This window comes from Micropterus salmoides, unplaced genomic scaffold (genome assembly GCF_014851395.1).
Source record: "Micropterus salmoides isolate LMB-PRFRI ecotype aquatic unplaced genomic scaffold, ASM1485139v1 Ms_hic_scaffold_15, whole genome shotgun sequence".
Lineage (NCBI taxonomy): Eukaryota > Metazoa > Chordata > Actinopteri > Centrarchiformes > Centrarchidae > Micropterus > Micropterus salmoides.
Window position 1 is genome coordinate 30,551,361 of NW_024040596.1, and position 11,779 is coordinate 30,563,139.

At 39.6% G+C, this 11,779-nt stretch overlaps 1 long non-coding RNA gene across 1 annotated transcript; it reads right to left on the reverse strand.

Annotated features, from left to right (window-relative positions):
- Positions 1-9,414: 9,414 nt before the first annotated feature.
- Positions 9,415-10,577, reverse strand: LOC119903583. Its single transcript, XR_005444542.1, has 2 exons — positions 10,446-10,577; positions 9,415-10,131 (listed from the first exon to the last, which is right to left on the reverse strand). It is a non-coding gene; the product is annotated as an uncharacterized LOC119903583 (long non-coding RNA).
- Between the last annotated feature and the right edge of the window lie 1,202 nt (positions 10,578-11,779).

The window sequence follows — 11,779 nt, forward strand, 5'->3', positions numbered from 1 at the left end:
AAGTAGTGTGATGTGAATGTGTTTGTTATGCTGTGCACTTGTGTTCCAGCTGTCTGTGCCTGTTGCTGATTTTCCGCCTGATACAATACCTGTGTTTTGACCTGCTGCCTGTTTATGACCTGCCTGTCTTTGTCCTGGATTTGTTTTCTTTACATGCCTAACTGTAAGCCTCTTAATTTGAACATTGTTTAGTCAATTCCATTTTCTTTGACCTGTTCTGCCCGAGCATCTGCATTTGTTTTACTGTTTGGAGCCACCTCCTCAGTTCACTGAGATGCATTTACATTTTAGACTGGCTGTGGCAGCTGGATGTATTGTCTGGATTTTAGGACAACACAACCAACCAAGCCACCAGATCAGCCATGGCTTAGAACAGATTTGCAACTGACCCAAATGTTGTCTAAGGCTCAAAGTGTATGTAGCAGCTTTGCTCTAGTTTGCATGGGTTCAGTTTGTCTTGGCATACAATAGCTAATCCATTAAATATGGTGCTAATGGGAGCAACATGCATATCATTAGGGCTATTTTTGTGCAGTGATTAAAAGAACTCAGCTTATTTCATTGTAGCTGTTGAAATTTGACTTGACAATATACTACTTGCTGGATGCTGTGTACCAAGATATTATATTTATAATGAGGGATTTGGATTCTGCAGAACCAGGAGTTACCAATTAACAATGAATGAGAATGGAAAAAACCTTACATATATAAATACATTCGGACAGTACAACAGAACGAAACTCCTGTAACGCTTGCAGTTACCCTGATATTTTCTGGTTTTCCCTCTGATGTCCTTGCTACTTGTTGATAAAGTAACTGCTAACTGCTGCTAACTTAGCTGCTGTCAACCAAGTCTGTGAGGGTTTAGGCTTTAGGGGGGGAGATTGGGATGGAGCCTACTCGTACTAGGATCTTGGACCACCAGGGGAGTGTTTACACCTCTAGCACAGGGGCTTTGGACTGCTGGGTGGAGGAGGTTTTCAGTCCCAGGGCGGACCCAGATATTGTATTCCATGTGATCAAACTGGCCATTTAGAACTAAAATTCAGCCCGGGAATTTGAAAAGACCTTCAAGAAACCTTTTATGACACCTGCCTCTTAAGTTTGTATAAGCAAGGCACCACCGCACTGAACAACACCAGGTCAGGCAAGCATGAAAAAGTCAGAGTGCAAAAATAGTTAAATATAACAATATAACATATCCTCAGCTTCAGCTCTGAGTTAGCCCATCTCTGGCTCAGCTTCCGCTGTGGTGCACCCTGACTCTGCTTGTAGCCTACTGATTATACAGCTATATATGCATGACAAGAACATCAGTAATAAATATAACTAACAATAATCCATTCTCTAAGGGTGCTTTCACACCTGGATCGATTGGAGACGTTCCGACACAAGGGGGCGTTTCCCCCTTTGAATGGCTGTCAAACTTTAGGATGTGAAAAAGAACATTCTTACATTTGTGTGACCCAGAACACAACCAGATTCAGAAAGCCAGTGCCTGTTGAGGTTTGAGTTGCGATCTGCATCTGGAGACTGGCAACAAACCTGGAATACCACTCTCTTGGCGTCCACCTGTTTTCTCATAACACAGGAAGTTACTACGGCCATAAACACTGTTCTGATGCCACAGTATATTAGAACACCCTCTGCAGCTGAAATCTAATTAATTAGCCATGGTTTTTCGGGACAAGTGGAGATTTCCCCAAGTAGCCGGTGCTATTGATGTAAAGCATATTAATATTAGAGCTCCCCATGATGCACCAGCAGATTATTACATTACAAAGGGTCATTATTCTATTATACTGCAAGGCACTGTGGACAAAAAATTCAAGTTTTGGGACATAAATGCTGGGCGGCCAGGTAGGGTTTGCACTTTCAGGATGAGTGAGGTGTCAGAGGTGCACTGTTGCAAGAATAGAGGAAAGATTCAAAGGGGTTAATGTGACATTTGCCATTTTAAGCCTAGTTTACACTAAACTATTTTAAGCCCGATTTGCTGGTCGTCGAGCTCTGTGACCATCAGGCTGTGATCAGGGTAAATCATTTATCGATTTGGCTGCGCTCTGGTTTTCCAATGCAGATAGTACCCAGAGATAGTAGCCCTCAATGTAGCTGGTCATCATAGCGACGCCACACATAACTGCCGTGACGTAATATTCAATGCGACACACACCCCAGCGATCCACACAGCTTTTCTCTTTATTTAAAACGTTTCAGTGTCATGTTAATGTTATAAAGCTATACTTGGCAAACTTCCACTGTACCTCTGTAACCTCCTCTCTGTCTGCTCTGGTACCTATCAGCTACGCTCCTCAAAGTGGTTGCTTTTTAACGTGCCACGAGTTGCAACCGAATTGGGAAGAACTGCTTTCTCTTATTCAGCACCTTGGGGGTGGAATAATCTACAGAAAGAGCTAAAGTTAGAAACCCTTATGTGCATTAATGAATTTAAAACTGTTGTAAAGAATGTTGTGATGGAGACATCACATTCTTGTTTTTCTTGAGAGTCTCATTGTGTTTAACATTTTGTACTTCTTTTATCACGAAAATGTAACTTGGTGTTTATTATGTATGCATTTGTTGCGATTTGGCTGCTACCTTGGCCAGGTCTGTCGTGTAAAAGAGATTCTGAATCTCAATGGGACTTCCTGGTTAAATAAAGGTTAAATAAAAAAAACAAAACAAAAAAACACCTTACTCAGAATGTAAAGACAGATGAAAACCTTCCAGCTGTGTTTTCCTCTGCCGTTGTTGCTGCAGCAGTCTGTGTGACGGTGGGAGCAGAGGGCTCTGTGAGCGGGCGGCTGGCCGGCCTCCGGAGTCCCTCCCGCGGGTTGGCGCAGGCTTCCCCCGCTGCCACTTGCGGGGCTCCTCATCTCCGAAAACTTTCAAGCATATTTTTGTTCCACCATCACCTTTTGTGAAACGGTCAATATTCGAAATCTACACTGCTGATTTATCAACTCAAAACATGTCAGAAGTGGATTTAGTGATGAAATTACATTAAACTATTAAAACTAAAATATAAACCTTTGTCGATGGCCTCTGTCTGGCCGCGCAATGATGATGCAGTGAATAGTCACGATTCTTAACAGAACCTTGATGGAGGTGATATGAAAAAAAGGACCTGGAAGCAGGTACAAGTTTTCCGGGCCGGCTCTGAGCTGCAGTACTGTTTCCTGTTAAGTATGAATAAAGACAAATCATGAAAAACTGCTTCAAATGCCTAAACTGCAGCCATCTTTATTTTAATGTTGGTCTAGATGGATATCTTATACCAAAACATTTCTTCCAATCACGTGTTTGGTAAAACACCTACAGTGCAGTTGTGATACAGAGTTGTTAATCATTTCTTTACAGAAAGAAATATGAACCGATTTTGAAATATGAGGTCATATGCTCATTTTCAGGTTCATAAATTTTATTTAGGGTTTTTGGTAGAACACGTTTACATGGTTTAATAAAAAACAAAAAAACCCCACCACCATATTTTTGTCATGTTGTACATTGCTGCAACTCCTCTTTTTACCCTGTGTGTAAACACTCCGATTTCACTATAGAGTGATGCATCTCACTTTGCAAGATCTTTGTTTGGGAGTTGCACATGCGCAGTACCTAGTTAAGGACTACTAGCCAATCAGAAGCAGAGTAGGGCGGGTCCTGACAAGCAAGGTAGTGTGATCAAAAACTGCAGTCGGTAACCATGGCTTAGGCTCAACTGTAGCCTACATGTTTGAGTCTGATCCCAAAACACAAGCAGAAAAGCTCTAGACTATTTTAAGACTTTCAGTAAGTTATTAATTTGGAACAAATTTATCGATATTTATTGAGGTTTACTCACTGCACAGCCTTGCTGGTTTCCGTCACACGGGCGTTTAGCGTAGCCCAAACATTCGTGTCCTTTTTTTTTTTTACTTTATTGTTTGCGGGTGTGGGCGGGAGTGCATACACATGTTGAGGGAATGGGCGGTAGAGTAACACCCGAGAGCGGGATCATGAAAACAGTCCCGCGCAGGTCTCTACTGGGTATCTAATGTTAAGTAGGGAGGGTGGGGGTGAGGGGAGGTCTCTACCAGTGTTTCCCAACCCTCTGGAGTACCCCTTGTCCTGCATTTAGATCTCTCCCTGCTCCCAAACAGCTGATTCAAATGATCAACGCATTATGAGCTGCTGAAGCTGCTTAAATCAAAAATCTGTGTGGGAGCAGGGAGAGATCTAAAACATGCAGGACAAGGGGTAGCCTGCCCAAGGAGAGGGTTGGGGAACACTGCTCTATAACCATGTTTAAAGATGGCGCCGGAATTGAACACGGGTCTCCACACCAAAGGCATGTGTCTCATACACTGGACAATCACTACCCCCGGTACATCACTACTGTATATGTATGCTGCAAGAAACCCAAAGCAGTCTCAATGCTTTTGTCTTATGGTATTTCATATCGTACAAGGTAGATAAATCACCATAATATGTTACAGATCTGTTGGAAGCAAACAAACACAGAACACGGTTAACACAGTGCCACAATCCATTGAGTAGTAAACAATAACGTTAAGGCATCTTGTCTGTGAACACTCATTTTAAAGCGACACTCATGGGCAGGGGAGGGACTTTTAATTTGTTACATCCTGGATTCAAATTTTATTTCAGCTTTACCTAAAATTTAAAAGGATTGATTTTGTGCATGCCACCCACACACACCCACACACACCCACACACACACACTCACTTTTGAGTTCACTGTAATGAAAGTGTGTTAATATTTCTCTGAGTTGGCACAGACCACTGAAATGTAACAGCACAGTAGTTGTGCGAGTTCAGATGCACAGTCCAGTACTGGACGCAATCACTGGAGTGGACTTGTCCCTTCTAAATAATCAAAATGAAATGAGATAACTTCTGTAATGAACTGGCACTATATAAATTAAGTTGAAATTAATAAAATATTCAAACTGACATACAGAATCTAATATACCATCTTTAAGAAACTTCTTTTAAACCTGTATGTCACATCTTAGAAAGACAACCTGTTTTCACAGTGCCGAGTTTGTCTTCAAAGGAAGAGCCATACTAACACTGAAGACGAACTTAGCCCAAAATAGCAACACAGTTGAATATTAGCACTGCATAAATTTACTCTGGTGCATATTGCTAATTTATTTGCATTCCATGACTGTGGGATGTGGAAGTAAACATAACACGCTGAAATAGCTACAAAAATTCAGAACAACAGTAGCTGCAGGGAAGACTGAGTAAGTTGGGGATTTGAAGCTTTAGAATTCATTTGAGTCAGAAAGGTGCAGATATCTAACCATTAAAACAGTTGAAAAATAAAAACAAGGTTGCGTCATCCTATAACTTGAACCATCATGCAATGCTGGCTGCTGTGTGAAGAATTCAACTAGTTCAACCATCATGTCACACTGCACAGTCAAAAGCAAATATATATATTTTGTTTCCAAAAACGTGTCCTTTTCTCCATATGAATTCTCCAAAATGAATCTCTGTAGAATGTCTGCTGACAGCATTATAACTATGACATGTAGAACAGGACTCCATAGAACAACTTGATGAATCTCAAGTCGAAAAACAAGCCTTTAACAGTTCCAGTCCCAGGGTAGCTTCATGCCCAGATTTAAACTGTATTTTTTCCCCCTTTTTCAAAAAAAGATTGTTTGGGGCCATGGCCTCCCAAGTAGACACCATCTACTCTTTGTTCTCTCACTCTGTTTTCACTGCCTGTCTCCATCTCAGTCACTGCTCACTTGTGCTCACAGTGTATTACAGTTATTTTGTAAAAGTGATAGAAATGCATCTCAATGACTACATAAACATGAGAAAAATGTGTTGTATAATATATTTATACAATTAGGACATTAATTATGCTAGTTTTTTGTCTAGTTGTTAAATTGAGCCTTGAAGTTCCTCTGTAATTACCACAAAACATACACATACACACACACACACACACACACACACACACACACACACACCTCTGTGGCAATTCCAGTTTGAATTGAATCAGGTCAGTTTATATTGAACAGCCCAGGGACATAATGCTAAATCTATCCTGGGCACAGTGGGCAGTACCTGCTTTTCCTCTCCCCCTCTCTGTTTTGGTCTTGTCCTGTATATCTTCCCTTTCCACATCTGAGCTTTGATTGATTGTTTTCATTTTCATCTGTCTCAGCATAGAAAGTAAACACATGGTCAATTGATTTTTACAAGTAAATGTTAGGATGATGCTCTTATAGACACTCCTATAAAGTATATAGGAGTACCTAATTTTTACATGAATTCGAAATCTTTACACAAACTGGATTGAAAGAAGCATTTAAACCCTTGTTTATCAGTCTACCAGTGGACGGATGGAATTAACGTTAATTCACTCAAGTGAAACAAACGAGCTGTCATCATGATGGATGGCCACTGTTTAACTTAGCAAGGCTGCACAGCAGAGACTCATCAGATGATGTCTGGGGATGAATGGCATTGAACTACAAGCAGCCCACTAGTAAAACCTTCTAGTCACCTGTATCAAGCTTTGCATGGATTCACCTGATTGTGGGTTTTCCTCAAGTTGTTGACATGATAAGATCCAAGATAAGACCCAAAGTGTTCAATATTGTAAAGTTTTTGTAGTAACGACAAGATCATCCACTTCATCACCCACACACAAGCAACGACGGTAGTCAGTAACCATGGCATATGTGACAGTCCTTTCTAATTCACTGGATGTTTTATGCTCTTGAGCTGCACAGTCAACTGCTCTTACTCAGCATATTGTACTGTAGAACTACTACTGAGTAATGAAGTGTGTCAAACCGGGCAGCAGACATCTTTATACATGATCCATTTGCAGGCAGGGTGCTAATCAATTAGCAGAAGAGGGTCTAGGTACCAAGGAAAAAAATCCAACTGTTTGCCAAAAGATATATGTGCATGTCACCCAGCTAAATAGAATGATATATTGTATTGGATAAACATAAAATAAGAGTCCACTTCCATTAGCTTTGTTTTTTTTCCAAAGTGTGTTAAACTGCATAGCCAATTGATTATTTTGAGCATTCTGCTAACATGGTAGTGTTGCTATTCTGCAATTCTACTTTTTTAATCTTCCAGTATTCACTTAGTTTGGTAAATAATTTAACGCATTGCATTTGGATTTGAAATCTTAATGGAATGGATTTAAAATCAGCCAAGCTTAGAAGATCAGTCTGTCACCTGTTTTGCTGCATACTTCAACATGTTAGCTTTTTAAGGACTTGTTTGCACTGGAAGCAATCTTCACAATTAATTGCTGATTTGATTTCAGTGTATTTGCACAAACAAGTGAAGAGATGATGAAAACCCATTGATTAAAGATATGGGTTGTGTCTCAGGACTTTTGATGAGCCACCTAGGGGCACAGGTAAAGCTTTAGAAAGATACCCAAAGACCTAGGCCGATTTGTATAAAGATGTGTATAAGTGCAAAATTAAATAGGTGAAGCAAAGACAACATGGGGCAGCTATATTTCCTTTTGAACTGTTTAGGTTTTAAGCACCCCTGGAGGAAATGATGAAAAGTATCAAGAGCAAAACACACAGAATCATACACCAACAACAGATGTGCAAGCTGAGCCAGAAGGCATAGCAGAGGAGGCCTATTGTGTGGCTCCCCTTAAGGAGTAAACATCACATTTCCAGAGTAGAATAACTACAATCAAGACAAGTAATCATCTGTGAACAGTACAATGCTGTGAAAGGTAGCTTAAATTAGAAGTAAAAATAAACAAAATGAGTTGGCAGTACATTGTGTTTGTGTCCATGTGCACTGCAGGCTGAATGTGAAAATGATAAAGCAAGTCCGACGTTGTGAAATGGCTCCAAAAACTCCAATGGGGGCTGCTGGTTAGATTCAAACCAGTAAGAACTTGTATGTAGTGTGTGCCAGGTGAGCTAAACCTTGCCTCTTTATTGGCTTTAATTTTATTCAGCCCCACTTCCTTGTACATAGTCTGTTGTAAAATATGAACATGTTTTTACTACTTTACTGAACACTTACAACAGGTATTCATTTCACCTGAGACTTTGAGTCAATGATTCTCCGACTGGGTCTCAGGGTTGCATCCTGTCAGTGATTTGATTTGTCTTGTTCACAAATTGCTGTAAGACCTATTGTAAAACCATAAAAAAAATTCCCATGAATGTTGCTCAATGGGTCCTGCTAGCTTTGGACTTGCCAAACAGGACCCGTTGTAGCAACTCAAAAATAAATCTGCTGCGGTTAGCTTTCTATTCGGTGTGCATTTCATGCTTGCAAGTTTCTCAAATGCGAGAACAAAGTGGACAAAATAAAAATGAACCATTTACTGACTTTCTCAGTTGCCTATAACATGTATATAGCTTTCTATCTGAGCCATTTATGTAGGCTGTGATGTTTATACTCTTCTTAGTGACTTGCCAAGTGATTCTGTACCCTACTTACAACAGTGCAGCTAACAAAATGAGTGTCTAAAAAAAACCACAACAATCAGCTCCCAGCACAATACAGAGTCCAAGATAAACTCCACATAAGGGTAAAAGTAACTAAAAAGTTATGTGCTGAACCTTTGCAGGCCAAACGAGAATCAGATGTACTCCGGGCAAAAACAGGTCAACAGAAGATCAAAACCAACCCTGAATTGGATTTCATCTTATGGACAGGTAAGCTAACATTACTGCCAACAAAAATTATATATACAAAGTATATTCTGTGTTTTAGTTGGCTGATCTGGCATCATTTTCTTAACAGTCAATTCACATTTATTGCCTTTATACTTTTGCTCAGGTATACAGCTTCTTCGCCGTTTCAGTCGCCATATAATACACAGTAACAAAATAGAGGTGCAGGGTAACAATGCAGTTGAAGACAGTTCAGAACAGTGAAGAATTGATGGTGATAGTATGTAGCTGAACATATGTGTGTGATAAAATGAATGGAGCCAAAGGTTAAAAAAAAAAAAAAAGAGAACAGTCATTTTCAGGCATTCTAAATATTGTAGTATTTTTCTTCAGTAATCTCATTTGTAATATTTAGTCTTGCTCACTAACCACTTAACACATCATTCAATAAATTTAGCTACTGTACGCTGACATTGCTGCCCCAGAATGCTTGCTCATGACTTCGAGCATGCATACAGGCACACGCTTGGAAAGATAGGTGCAATCTGAAACCTCACCAATAGAGGCCACTCAAAACCAGAGTCAGGCATGTTAATGTAATTTTACTACTTTTCCCAGTAATTCTACATTTAATTTATTGAACCGTCTGCTGAAGCAGCAGAGTGTGAAACTTAAAGAAACTCATCAGGAGAGTGTGGTTTTAAGCAACATTTAAGGTTTTGTAAAAACACTGAATTCAGCTCTTCCTATTGCATGTGCAGAAAAACAGTAGTTTAAAAGTCAGAATTGACTTGTTTTATTGAGCTGGTAACATTGAGACAAAGTTTTTCTATCATCTTGCTGCTGTTATGAAAGAATATACAACTAAACAAATCACATCTAAAGTTGAGAGAGACTTCTTTGTGGGGGTATTGAAAGTAATACAATAATGTAATGAGTAACACAACTAGTTACTTTTAGCACCCAGTAATATTGTTGCTTTTGAGTAATACTAGTAACTCATTACAATTTCTGCTCAAAGCCACACAGGGCCCCTTTAAATTACTCACTGACCCTTGTGAATGTTTCCTTTGTTTTTAAGAATTAGTTACCAAAAAATTGGTATTACAGTACAGTGGACCAGGAAGGGGCAACTGAATTAAAACCAAACTACACCACCTAGGGAATTGCACCCCAGGAAACACCATTTAAACCTTGATTAGTTGGAGAATAAAGAGAAAGGCACACAGGAACATTACTTATGAGGCAGAGATGTGATTCATTAAAAATAGTGTATATACTAAGCAAAAAAAAAAAACGAAAAAAAAACCCACCACTATCTGGGACTAGAACTACTGAAAAGGAAATGTGAACCAGTGCAGCACTAAAACCTCAAAAAATGGTGCAGTCTATATAGTACCCCCATGCAATTACTCACATGCAGAAGAGTTAAGGGATCCTGCCATGGGTGCCAAGCCTCCCAACAAGATGACACCCTGCTCAAAACAAACTGAATACAAAAGAAAAAAAAAAAATTTACTTTAGTAACCAAGTAACCTAAAATAACCAAGTAACCCAGTTGGCTGAACAAGGGCAGCCTATATTGCCTAAAACCCACAAGAATATACAACAAATCACATCTAAACTAAAGTAATACAAATAACATACAAGACAAAAGGAAAAAGGTGGAACTAAACCAAACATTAAACTAGGCAAAACAGCAGTGGTCTAAAACAAGGAGGAAGCTGGAAAAGCAAGGGAAACAATTAGCCAGGCTGAACCTTATTGCATTAAAGATACATTTAAAACCATGCATCTACTCACCACCTCTGAGATGGCTCATGAACATACAACAATCACTGGTCACAGGTCAGGAGAAAAGGAGGTTCCTAAAAGAACAGGCAAGCAACATAATCAACTGTTAAGGAGAAATAAATGTGCATGAAACTATCCCTCTCACATACTTGGGCCACAAACACCAACCACACGCACAGCAGGGACAGATCAGGGATCAGCATGCAAGCAAACACAGGTGTCTTATATAGCCTAAGCCTAATCAGGAGGTTGGCCAGGGGAGGAGTTAAGTCAAGGCTGCATTCACCACCACCACACATTAACCTGCACATGGGGAATCTTTCCCCACCACAGTATCACAGAGTTACATTATTTTGACACTGAGGCAGACAGATTATGGAAGACAGTTTAAAATGTATCTTACAAAATATCACATCAGATAGAGAACATTACTGAGGGGTGGATCTGTGGATGGATCCCACCTGTCAGTTTTAGGAGGTGATTCGTGTAAAAGACCAAATGGGTTTCAACTTCTCTAAAAGGCTAGCTTTATTCAAATACATTTCTGAATCTTAAACTAAAGTATGCTGTTACAATTTGACAGTTCTGAAATTCATTTCATAGTCATGGCTGTTTCAACAACGGGAGGCACTGCGGTTTAATACATTTTATCAATATAAAATGAAAATGACTAATGTATTACCAAATACTCCCACTTGGGTGTTCTTTTATTTTCATATAATCACTATGGTTATCATGTTTCCATAGCTGTTCTTATTATACAGAAAGTTCTCAAATACTAGGTCAAACATCATTAAATTTTATATCATTTCTCTATGGTACACGTGTCGGAGGCTCAGTTCTCAATTCATCACAGATGTCTTACTGCGAGGGTTATTCCCTCAGTGGATTTAGTTTCTCTACCCCTATTCTCTCCGTAATTACAAAAAGTCTTAAATAAACCCTTTCATTAATCATTTTCTGTCAGCCATGCACCCATACTGTACAGTGAAGTGTGTCATGGCACCAGTCCCAAACGCAGCAGAGAATCCACAGAAAAGTGGAAATGTGATTTCGGTCCTCGCTGTGAGGTTCAAGGTTGAATCTGTAACTTCTCTGTCACATACTGTCCACATAACATGAGTGATTTCATTAAATATTCAATGCAGTAAAAATACAGCTTTGGCATTTTACTTAAATCTCCACAAAGTGGAGCAAGGTATAATTGCATTACTTCCTCAGGAATTAGAATGGGTTTATCACATAGCTCTTTGTGACTCATCTCTGGTTTGCAAGGAGAACACTTGGATATGCAGCACAACACGACCTTCTCTCTATTTCCTTTTCAAGGAGGTGCACAATCC